We start from the raw sequence: 12,148 nt of genomic DNA, 5'->3' as shown, positions 1-12,148 counted from the left end.
CACCGTCATCGTCGGCCTGTGGTGATCGCCGTGTCCCTGTGGAGTACATACGGTGTGGTATGAGTTCAGGGCAGCCTAGATAAGTATCATGCATATCATACCTTCAAGTGGGTTTGTACACAGTATCAATCATGCATTGCAATTGCATTTTGTTCACACCCCATGTTGTGATTGGTGGAACGTGTCACTGTGGAGGGATACTGCATGGACCTGTTTGCGTTACATCTTCAGATGCCTGCTGTGGATGCACAGTGCCCATGTTGCTGTTTTTTTTTTTCATGCACACTCACACATCACGTATTTGCATTTATATAGCTGTGCCATGGCCATGGATGTCTGTCCCCTGGCCCTTGTATTGATGCAGTACACGTGCAGGGTAGTCTAGGGGGTGCTACGCTGCGGTACGGTGGTACAAGGGGTCAGTTATGGGTGTCTGCGGTGCCCCCGCACATTGCAATCACATTCATTCACTCAGGGTCTGCATGTGTGGCCTTTACAGGTTCATGAATTTTTAGGGGGGGCTCACCTGCAGCCTACTGGGTACCGGCGCCAGCCTCCGCTCCTCTGACTCCCTCTATGGTGCCCATATCGATGAGTGTAGTCATCTTTTCCTCCCAGGGTGTGAGCTTGGGTGGTGGTGATGCAGGCCCTCCTCCAGTCCCCATGCTTGCACTCCTGTGCTGGGAGAGTAGGCTGCGTACTCGGACCTGCAAGTCATTTAGGCGCTTGCGGCAGTCCTCCCCATCCCAGGGCATGCGCCCCACTGCAGACACCCGGTGGCTGATTTCCCGCCAGGTCTGCGCTCGACACTGCGCACTTGTCTTGCGCTGCAGTCCACCGTATAGCTCTTCCTGGTGGGTCACTGCCTCCTCCACAAGTATGGCCAGCTCCTGGTCATTGAATTTAGGTTTCCTGACCCTGTACAGGGCTGACTTGCCCTGAGATATTTTTCAGTCTTCACAGGGGTGGATGGCTTGCAGGGGCTATAATATTCGCTTTATTTCCCGTTCCGGCAGTGACGCTTTTCCTGTGCGCTATTAGTGTGCGCTATTAGCGCTGCGGCTCGTCGGTAGCACAGAGTGCGATGGATTTACGGGTTCCTGGCCAAATTCTACGCCAGACGCTATTTGCGTTAACACCATGTCCCTGTGTGCGTGCACGCGTACTCGTGATCTGGTGGGCTTTCCGCCAGGGAGCGTGGAGTTAGCGCAAATAGCACTCGGCGTGAAATCTACCAAAATACCGTGATGAGGCCCAAAATGTTGAATACATATTCCACCTCCTCTTTGAAAGTGAACCTCCTCTTTGAAAGTCATCTAGCAACTCTATGTTATGGAGTTGCACACACATTGAAAACAGGTCCCAATTCTCGAAACATGTCTGCTATGCAGCTTCTTCAAAAGGTGCAAGAGAAAGATGACGTTTTACAGTCATGTATTACAAATCTCTTGGCAAACATGTGTGGTACAAAAGAATACTGGTTCTGACATCATGCAGATGTAATCTGTATGATACGCAACCTTGGCCCGCGCACATGGTTTGTGACTTTAAGTTGTGCAGAGTATGATTGGGAAGACTTGCACAATTTCTTACGCATAGCAAATGAAAACAAAGCAGATATAGACATGAAAACACCAAGAGAACTCTGCTCTATTGATCCTGTAAATGTATCAAGGTACTTCCATCATTGCTTTATTGCCATTCTGCACTTCATTTGTAATAAAACACTTCCTCCCCTCAGAGAAGTAGAACACTTCTTTTGGATAAAAGAATATCAAGCCAGTCGAGCACCACACATCCACATGCTTTTGTGGATTAGAAATGCTTCTAAGTTTGGTCAGGACAGCGATGCAATTATTTTTCAGTTAATTCAAAAATATGTCACTTGCGAAATCCCTTCAGAAAGTACACATAATGACCTACATGCAAAAATGTTGCAGTTACAAAGACACAAGTGTGGCAAGTATTGTCGGCGCAAATTTAAAAACAAAGGCAAATACCACACCAAATGCTGCTTTGGTTTCCCTAGACCAGTTTCCCTAGTCCTAGACCTAGTTTCCCTAGTCAGCAACAGGACAAGTAAACAGCTTCATGTCTTAGACACAGTGTGAAAGGCAATCATTGCCCTCCTATGGAATGCAAACATGGATGTGCAGTACATTGCAGAAAATTCCACTGCGGTTGCACGATATGTCACAGCCTACTTGACCAATGCAGAGAAAACAGAGTTCAAAGACCTCTGGGATAACATACCATCTGACAAAACACTTTCACAAAAATCGTACAGCTTTGGTATGAAAATGCTCTCCGATAGAGGATGTGGCTGCTATGAAGCCACAGACCATTTAACAGGCACCACCTTGCATGGGAAATCTAAAAACTAAGCTGTGGTCCTGCTGCATCCAGAAAAACAGTTCTCAAATCATACCAAGACATAGAGACAATAGCCAAAACCGACCCCAACAGCCAGGACATTTTGAAAAACAACATATTGGAAACATACTACCCAAACAAGAGTACTGCTTAAGAAACCATGTGCCTATACCATATAGCCTAAAATTTCTCACACACAAATAATATTAACCCAGAGGAGAGAAAAGGTAAATACATAGTCAAAGATTGTGAGGGCAGCTTCGTTAATCATATGAAGCTATCATTAAAAACTCCTCAACATAGAGAACTGTACTACATGTCCCTACTCCAACTTTTTAAACCATGGAGAAAAGAAGAAGATTTATTGGACACCAATGAAGACGCTTACAACGCAAATGAAAGCACTACAACAGATGTAAACTTTACGCAGTACAACAATATGTTGGACAATGAATGGCAACAAGAAGAACTTCAAGCACAACTATTCATAGACATTCCTGACAGCAGTCAACCTTCTCTTACAGGAAGCCAAGAACCACTTGGACAGCCAAATGAGGCAGAATTAGCCAAGTAGAAAACACCATGTTCCAATATGAGCAATCTGCAAACTTTGGTAGACATTCGTCCAGGGGTAACAACGTTATAAGCCACCCAAAAAGTGCTCTTCCTATGAGATGAGCAACTTAACCATAACTACATGGCTGCTACCGCAGGCCCTGTAATATATATATATATATATAATGGGTGGATTTCCAGCTAACTCGGAAAGGAGCATTGGCAAATACCTTAAGCATGGTTTTGCAAATGTGCCTGTGTTTCCTTTTTTGACAAGTGTCATAATGTAGGTACAAATAATAGTTATATACCTTTGGTGACTAAGGTATAGCCAGTGGCCAAACCATGAGGGACAACAAATGGGGTTAAAGTTGCCATGTCCACCTGGGACCGGCTATGTGGTAAAGTTATTCAAAAGTAGGATAGGTTTGAAAGGGAAAATAAATGTTCTTGTGGTAATATGGTCATAGGGTTGTCTCTTCGCCTTCTGTAGGCAGCCATGGAAAGGGAAGAGGGGCTCTGTACGGAGCCCCGCCTTCCCTTTCCAAGGTGGCCATCTTGGAAAAGGATTCTCCTTCCTTCAGCGGGATGCTGCAGGCATCCCGGTGTAGAAAGAAAAATCCTTTTTGTGATGTCATCTTTGATGTCCTGGGTGTTGGTTTTAGCAGTGCAAGGTGGTGGCGTGAGTTATGACTGCTTAGCTTACCAAAACTGGTGAATTTCTGAGGTTTTCGGTTTTACTTGTAACCATAACGTCCCATTAACAAAGATGTTTCAGTGAATTTGATAGGTTTTTATTAGTGCAACTTAACCATAACATCCCTTTAACAAAGTTTTTTCAGTGAATGTATTTATATTTATATTTAGTTTTTCAAGGTTATAATGAGCCTCTTTATGAGTTCAACAGAAGATGAAAAAACGCTGGCAAATTTTCAGTAACAAATGTACCGTCACTTTACTGCCACTTTCACACACTATGCTCATTTGAGTTTGGAGGGAAAGTGCAGCATGTGCCTTCAATTTATAGCTGCAGATATATAATCCACCTACCTCCAAAAATCAATTCAATCACCACTGTGGATTTACCGCTCACAATACATCCAACAAAATACCTGCAGAGTCCTATAGTCTCCAAAACATGGGGATGACCACCACCATTCCAACACTCACACTCCAGTAGTAATTCTGCTGAACTGAGTTGCAATAACAGTAACCAAGTTTGGTGGTAATTCCACCTGAATTACTGCTGAAACTGGTAATGAGGCCCATGAATGTGTTTTATTTAGGTTGTACTTTTCTTTCTTTTATGTGAGCCAAGGTTGCGTATTGTGATCTTTGAACAATGACTGCCATTGCTGTAGTTAACTGTATCTCTTTCAAATCGTTTTGTTATATGATAAAGCATATTGCAATATGTTAGGAACTGTTTTGATAATGTTAATGATGTTTCTCCGTAAGAGATCTCCATGTATGTGTTACTCTCCTGTGTATTCTTTTGCCTATACCATACCATAATTCAATCGAAAGCAAGCATTTATGATGTGTGGCTACTTACGCATTTTACTAGGACAACCCACGAATTTAAAATTGGTATGTGTGTGAATTCCAGATATTAGAGCATGTCCACAACCCTGCTGACAGCTCAGGCGATGAAGCTGTACCTCAAGGGGTGGAAGTCGTGGATTGTGGAAATGGGAGACGGAGAACATGTTCAGCATGCTGGTTTTTGTGCTGCCTTTGTGCATTTTCGAACACTGTGTCCCTCATGGCACACAGGTATATCCCCGAATCTTCCACTCTGCTGGCCGCCTTCCTTAGGTGGAATGATAACTTCCCTTTATCGTGATTGGCAGTAAAGTCCTTCCTCGAAACCTGGCCAAGGTCCTGCAACAGGAGCTGGGGAGCATCACCGGGCAGCTGGACATACCAGAACAGATACGCAGTCCCTTTATACGTGTATGTGCAGTTCAGGAGCAGCTCGCTTCCCTCTGAAACGGTTAAGTTCATGGGAGACTGGGACACCGACTGCGACCGACTTGTACCTAAAATAAGAAGTTAGAAGATTACACATTATAAGAAACGCGTTGTTGCTGTGTGTTTCCCTGTCCACGTATTATCTTCGTTGTGGAAATCGTGGCTGTGTATTCTGTGCAGACTGAGGGATTTCGCCTCATTCCGCTGCTCCAGGAGTGCTATACAAATAGTGTACCATGGTACGCGTTTTTCCTAGATATAAATGTATGTATATTTAATTCTCCTTCTATAACTTTCCCATGAACACGAGCAGGAAAGACTAAAAAAGTACAGCTCTGTAAATATGCAGCTGCTCCTTTTAAGACATGAATCTACCAGATGTTCAGCAGTTTATTCCATGTGTTGCCATGTTCACTGCAATGCATGTGCTCTTTAATGTTCTGATATCCAGCGGTCATATAAGAATGGGAGGCTTTTCGGGCGAAGGCAGCACTCAAACAGTGCAAGATTCTGTGCTTGGCCGCAGTCAGACATAAACAGTGTCCCTGAGTAGGATATGTGGTGCATTCTGTGTAGAACTCTGAAGAGCTATGCTTGGGGATGGTGTTACTTCTGTGGGAGGACTTGTTGATCTTCTTGACCCATACCAGCTTACACAGTTGGCAGTAGATGCCATTACCTGTCTCAGCAATAAGTCCCCCAGCAGACAGGCGAACCTACATGCAAAAATGTATGATGGAGTGCCATTATCTCCTGATATGTTAACAACACTACTATTTGATCTTTAGCAGAAGGTTTAAAAAAAAACCTTTTTCAAGGATGTAGCAGAATTCACTGTGGCCTGATATAAATTTACAGTTTTCATAGAGAGGACTATTTTGAAAATAAATGAAGACAATATAAAATTCAACGCACCTATTATGAAGAGGAGGATGGCCGGCGAGACTGAAGAAGAAGCCATCTGTATTGGAACAATGCAAGATATAGAACTGGTACCTATTGTGCCTGCACTGAGACCACGTGTGCTCAGTACCGCCCTACTGTCAGAACCATATGCCACAGCTGGTACACCCACGGTTTCCTCTTTCCAACAGAGGCCCCTATGCATATGCCCCCTCTACCCCAAATCTACACTCTGACACTCGCCCACAGAATTAAAATCTAGGACAACCTCCAACGTTCACATACCAACAGGAAACATTATACTTTATAACATATATGCATTATATTTTGTTTTTGAGTTTGCATTGCTGAATCTAAATAGTAAATACGAGTGCAGTACACGTAACTTGAGGTAAAAGCGATTTATTTGGAAGAAGAGATTACAGTTAATAGTAGCTCGAATGTACTATTCTACAGAGGTGATATTTACCTAGGATTTATGAAATGTCAGCAGCTTCTTAGCAATACGTTGAAAATAACGTCTGTAACATGCACTACAATAAGTGTGTGACATGTGCTTCTCCTCACTAATTGATTGCTGTACGGCTTCCTTTACCAAGCTCAGAAATGTCAAATAACAGTCAACCCATCAGGACTCCGAGGTCCATAATCATTGGGAGCATTTTCTGCTATTCAGAGTAACAGAAAGAACATCAAAGGATAATCTACTGTGGTATTTGTATTCCAGAAACTCTCCTGATACTGTGATACATTTTTGGTCACCACTGACAATGTTTAGTACACATTCACAGGAATAATAGTAGGGATTTGCGTTTCTGGTCTGGCACGAAAAACGGTGTTACTCCTGAAATGAAATATGTATGTACTTAAGGAAATGTTTCCCTTTTCAATTCTTAAAATTAATTCCATTTGCTTCTTGTAAATATCATGTAAATCTCTTTCTCATGTTTCCTTTGGTTATTTCATCCCTTTTTTCTAGGCTGTTTGACTTTTTATTCTGCTCCCACACATTATTGTGCCTTGTCTGCTTTCTCTCACATAACTTTACCAATAGTCAGAAGCAGAATCTTATCTAACGCTGCCAGTGTCTTCGCTCCAAACAGGTAAGCTCATATCGCCGTACATGGGACGCCTGCCTGTGAAAAAGGGCCATTGCCCAAAGAGCATGTCTGAGCTCTTCTAAATGTGTCTAAGCAATACAAAACCGAACGGGTTTATTGAAAAACGTTGTACTTGTACCTTTTCTATTAAACTTGTTCTCGTCAGTCTGTCCCTTGATAGTAAAACACCCGCCATCTTCCCCTTACATCAATAACCATGAGTTTGGAATTTTACAATGCGTGAAACAGTTTTGTTTTAGTGGATCTGTCTCATATTGCACTATAGAAAAAGATAACTATCCTTCATAGTTATTGTCTTCAAAATAATGCTGGTAAATACTTTGAAAACTAAGGCCCTCATTATGAGCTCTGTGTTAAGTGATAACATTGGTCGTAAATCCGTCATCACCTCTTTTACCACTCTGCCAAATTACAGGACATCGAACATGGGTGTTAATTCCACTGGCAGAATTAGCCAGGCGAATTACTGCTGGTGCTAATTCCACCAACAATTGCCGGAATTACCCCTGTCAGAATTACTGCAGGCGGAATTATTACCAGAAACACAAATGCTAATTCTGCCAAATTACAGGAGAAAGTACTGCTGAAATACCACCAAAAATTGGCGGTACTTCTGCCCAAAATACAGTGCAGTTACTGCCACCCAAAAGCAGAGGTAAAAGCATCCAGATGATGGGAATCAAGCATGGGTGCCAGTAATTGCCCCCTAAAGTTTATTTAAGGCACACACCCTCCCCAAACACACTTTTCAGCAACATGCAGCCCCAACCTAACGTGAATTACTGCATTTACAACGTGCTGCTCTTCATTGAGCTCCAGCAGCATGCAGGGCAACTACATGGAAGCATACAGGCTGCGCAAAGACCGAGAAGACGTGTGTTCCAGAGTCTGCCCATACCACGTGTCCGTCCGTCCCCCTGGGCTCTGACTGATGGCCAATTGGTCTTGCTGTATCACTTGGACAGGAATACCATAAAAGGGCTGCTGACCCTCATAGAGGCAGAGCTCCAGAGTGCCATATTGTATTGTATTTATTTATTGAGCATTTGTATGGCGCCTACACAGCCAAGGTGTTTCCAAGGCAGGGATGGACGGACAAGGGAGAAAAAACAATAAAGGTCATACTAGGGCTTGTGACAATTCGATTGTGAAAGTGCAGAATAGGAAGTGCAAGGGGAGGAGGCAGGTCAGGGAGGAAGGATGATAAGGGAGAAAGGTGAGGGGGGGGACTGCAGTGGGCCCCCCATGGAGTGGGCAAGTGCTAAGGGAGCCAAGAGGGCAAGTACCAAGGGAACAGGGGTGCGGGTCAACTAGTGCGAGTAGGGGGGTGGGCCAGACTCAGTAGGCTAGCCAGGGAAGTGTGTCCGAGGGCAACTGCTGGCAATAGGAGTGTTGGGGGAGACAAGTCTAGGAGGGCCTAGACCAGTATGACTCATAAGGGACCCGGAACCAGTCGCAAAAGCAGGGGGCATTAGCAATGGAGGGGAGAGAGAAGGAGAAGGAGAAAAGGATGGTCTTGAGGAGCTTCCTTAACTTAAGGAGATTCGGCTCTAGTCTGCGGGGGTATGGGATGCCATTCCAAAGGGAAGCAACTGCCGAAGAGAGATTTACCCCCTATTCTCTGCTTGGAGAACCGTCTGATCTGCAGAGAACTGCAACACATATCAGAACTCCAATCTCACTACTGCATAAGCAGATGTCTATCCTCAACGTCTGTGCCACAGGTGCATTCCATGAGACTGTGGGGATGCTGCATGGCATGTCTCAGCCAACATTCTCAATTGTGCTTGCGCAGGTGTTGGACAAGCTCATGAAGCATGCCCATTGAAACATGTTGCTGCCCACCAGTTGGAGTACGTTTAGTATAGGGTATGTTCAGGTTATCCAGGTGATCGAAAACAGGCTTGGTGTACATATTGTGCAGTGTGGGATAGGGTCAGGACCCTCGTTGGACCCTGTAGGAGACTGGTATGGGGTCCACAGTTTCGCCTCTGATTAAAACCCTGGAGGATCACTCACTCAGGAAGGACTTTACACATGTGGCCACTCCAGATGAGAGGTTGAATGTGGTAATGAGGTGGTGGAAGAGGATGTCATGGTCGATGAGGTTGAAGGCTGGCAGGAAGTCTATTAGCAAGAGGATTGCAAGGTTGCTGTTATCACAGTTGTTGTCGAGTTGGATCTCTAGATCCAGGAAGGCAGATTCAGTGTTATTTCTGGGTCTGAATCCCGACTGACAATGCAGAGTAGGTTGTTGGTTTCTAAGTGGGTTTGGAGCTGTAGATACGCTGTGTGGTCAAGTTCTTTCAAGAGGAAGGCTACTGTCATGATGGGGCAGTAGTTGTTAGGCATGGTGGGGTCAAAGGAGGGTTCTTTCAGCAGTGGTGTGGCCGAGGCTTCTTTGATGGAGTAGGGCACAGTACAGGATCTTAAGGAGGCGTTGATACATTTGGCAATGGTCGGGGTGAGGGGTTCAGCACAGAGCTTGATGTGGCAGGCAGGGTAGATGCTGCCTGTGCAATTGGGTGGTTTGAGGCATTGGAGAGCGTGTCAGCTGGGGAGACCAGGGAGAAATGGAAAGAGGGAGACCTGAATGTGATGGGTAGGGGGATGTCAGAATTGGTGCAGGTGAGCTGTGATTTCTTGAGTATGGTTTTATTTCTAAGGTTTAGGATTGTATTCGCTAGGGAGGATTGTACCAGGGTGCACCCGGTTTTGTCTTTGGGAAATGTTGTGGTAGGCGGACCTGGAGTTTCAAGCTCTTTGAGAATTTTGAAAAGTTCTCTGGTGTTGGAGCTGGTCTCAGCTATGCAGGTGTTGTAGATGCTAGCTTTCATGCTAATGATTGCCGATATGTAGGCAGTAGCCCTGATGCCAAAGGCTTCTGTGTTGGTGGGGGAGGGATTTTCTCACCAGATGTGTTCTTTTGAGTGTTTTGTTTTATGGGGGTTGTTACCTCCTCAGTGAACGAGTTGTGGTGGTAGTCTTTTTTATGGGTAGTTGTTTTGAGGGGGATGTGAGAATCCAGGGCGCAGAGAAGCGAGGAATTGTAAGTCATAAGAATGGCTTCAGGGTTGTTGTTGTCACAACACGAATTGAGGGATGTCCGGATGGTTGGCTCCAGTATTTCTTTGGTTAGTTGTTTGGTGTGTCTCGCAATGATGGGATAAAGGATTATAGTATTGCTGGTTTTGGTGGGTGCAGGGGACATGGTGAAGAGAATCATAAAGTGGTCTGTCAAGGGTACTGGGTTGATGTAGGGAACTTAAGTGTGGACGTTAAGGGGAAGGAGCAAAATCAAGGGACTGGCGTTTGGCATGAGTGGGGGTGCAGATGCTCCCCAGAGGTTAATGTTCTGGAGAGTGGTGGAGAGGACAGTGGCCTCCTGGTCTGCGAGGTCGTTGAGCCCAAGGTTAAAGTCAAGCAATAGTAGAAATGTGGTACTGATCTTCAGGTGGGGGGCAATGAGGAGGGGTAGGTCAGCATCAGGGGAACTGATGCTGTTGGGCTGGCGATAGAAGAGCATCAAATTGATGGTGGTTTCTGGGTCTGACTCGAGCTTGGCAAGTAGGATTTCATGCCCAGGCAGGGAAGGGAGGGGAAGGTTTCTGATGGGAAAGGAGGTTTTGGAGATGATGGCAACTCCTCCGCCTTGACTTCCAACTCTATCAGAACGGGGAATGGAGTAACCTAATGGGAAGGCGAGTGTTAGCCTGGGTCCGGCTGCCTCATGCAGCCAGGTTTCTGTGATGGCAAGTATGTCGAGGTCATTTTTAAGTTGGAGGTCATGGATGTCAAGTGCCTGAGCACAGATGGAGCTAGCGTTTATGAGGGCGCAAGTCAGGAGTTTGGGTGTAGCAGGGGAACTTAGTGCATTAGGGTGAGGGGGCTGCTTGGGAGTAAATGTGTGGGAAGGGTGGTGCATGGGTCTCGGAGCCATAGTTCGGGATCTGAGGTGCTGAAGTCTGGCGGTGCCTGTGCACGTAGGAGGAGCGACTTGCATGTTGGGCAGTGTGGTGTAGAGTCTGCGTAGGCAAGGAATTCCTAGGCAGGAGGCTGTGTACATCTTGGAGTGTTCTGCATGTGTGGGTGGCAAGTGCGAGGTGGTGTTCAGGGTATTGGAGGTGTGTGTTGGCAGTGTCGAGAGGGTTGGGGGACAGATTTGTTTATTCTGTCTGGTGAAGTGGGGGTGGTGGTTTCTGGGGTGGAGTGTGGTGGGGTGGTGGGAATGAGGCAAATGTCTCTAGGTTTGGTCTGGATGTCACTAGATTTGTCTGACAGGTGGGTGTGCCAATCCAAACCAGGGTGGGTAGGCGAGGCAAGGGGGGTGGAATGAGAGTGTTGGGCAGGTGGGCACATTTTGCAGTAATAATATGTGGTGCGCCAGCAGGCAGCAAATGGGTCACAGTAGATCTGGTGAGGGAAATACATTTTTGTGGAAATACACATTGGTTGGGAGTAGCAGATTTGGCAGTAGTAGCGCATGGTGCTCCAATGATGTATGATCTATGGGGCTGAATCCATTGTCTCTACGGCTGCAGCCTGTCATGTATGGAAGGAAGCGCTACATCTTAATGCCCTTAATAGTGGTTCCTAAAGTTTATAAATTAAAGTCTTATATTGTACTTTTAATCATTATTCAGTGCATTTTGTAATTGTATTCATATGCACAGATTTTATATGGACTCAGGTTTTTTAGCATGTTATTTTAATATGTAATTTGACATGTTATTTATAGTCAGACCAACTGACATTTGCTGTAATGTTGATTGAATTTAATTGTGCGAAAGGTTTGTATTTAACCATATGCATGTAAATGAAAAACAAATTTAAAAAAGAAAGGCATTGTTTGGGAGGAGAACATTTGTTCAGAATAATATAAGGTGCGCTAGTAGGCAGCAAGGGGGGTGCATTACAACAACACATGCACGCACTACATTTTCCAGGAAATACACATTGTTCGGGAGGAGCACCTTCATCAGTAATAGTACATGGTGAGCCAGCAGAGAAGTTCCAAGTGATGTTGAACAAATGGCATAGCCCCTCAGGTTGCGAAGAACACCAATGGATGAGGGATCTGAGTCTGAGAGGGGGGGGGGGTGCCCGTCTATGCAGGTTGCTCGAGACATTGTGTGCTGGGTAAATGTCAGCTGCGGTTTTGAGTTGATCGAGGTGAGCTAGCGGGGGCATGGATGTGGTCGCCAAACTCATAGGAACAGTGG

The sequence above is a fragment of the Ambystoma mexicanum genome, chromosome 13, assembly GCF_040938575.1.
Source record: "Ambystoma mexicanum isolate Mex_15411 chromosome 13, UKY_AmexF1_1, whole genome shotgun sequence".
Classification (NCBI taxonomy): Eukaryota; Metazoa; Chordata; class Amphibia; order Caudata; family Ambystomatidae; genus Ambystoma; species Ambystoma mexicanum.
The sequence above is the reverse complement of the archived record's forward strand: the minus strand, read 5'-3'. Positions refer to the sequence as shown.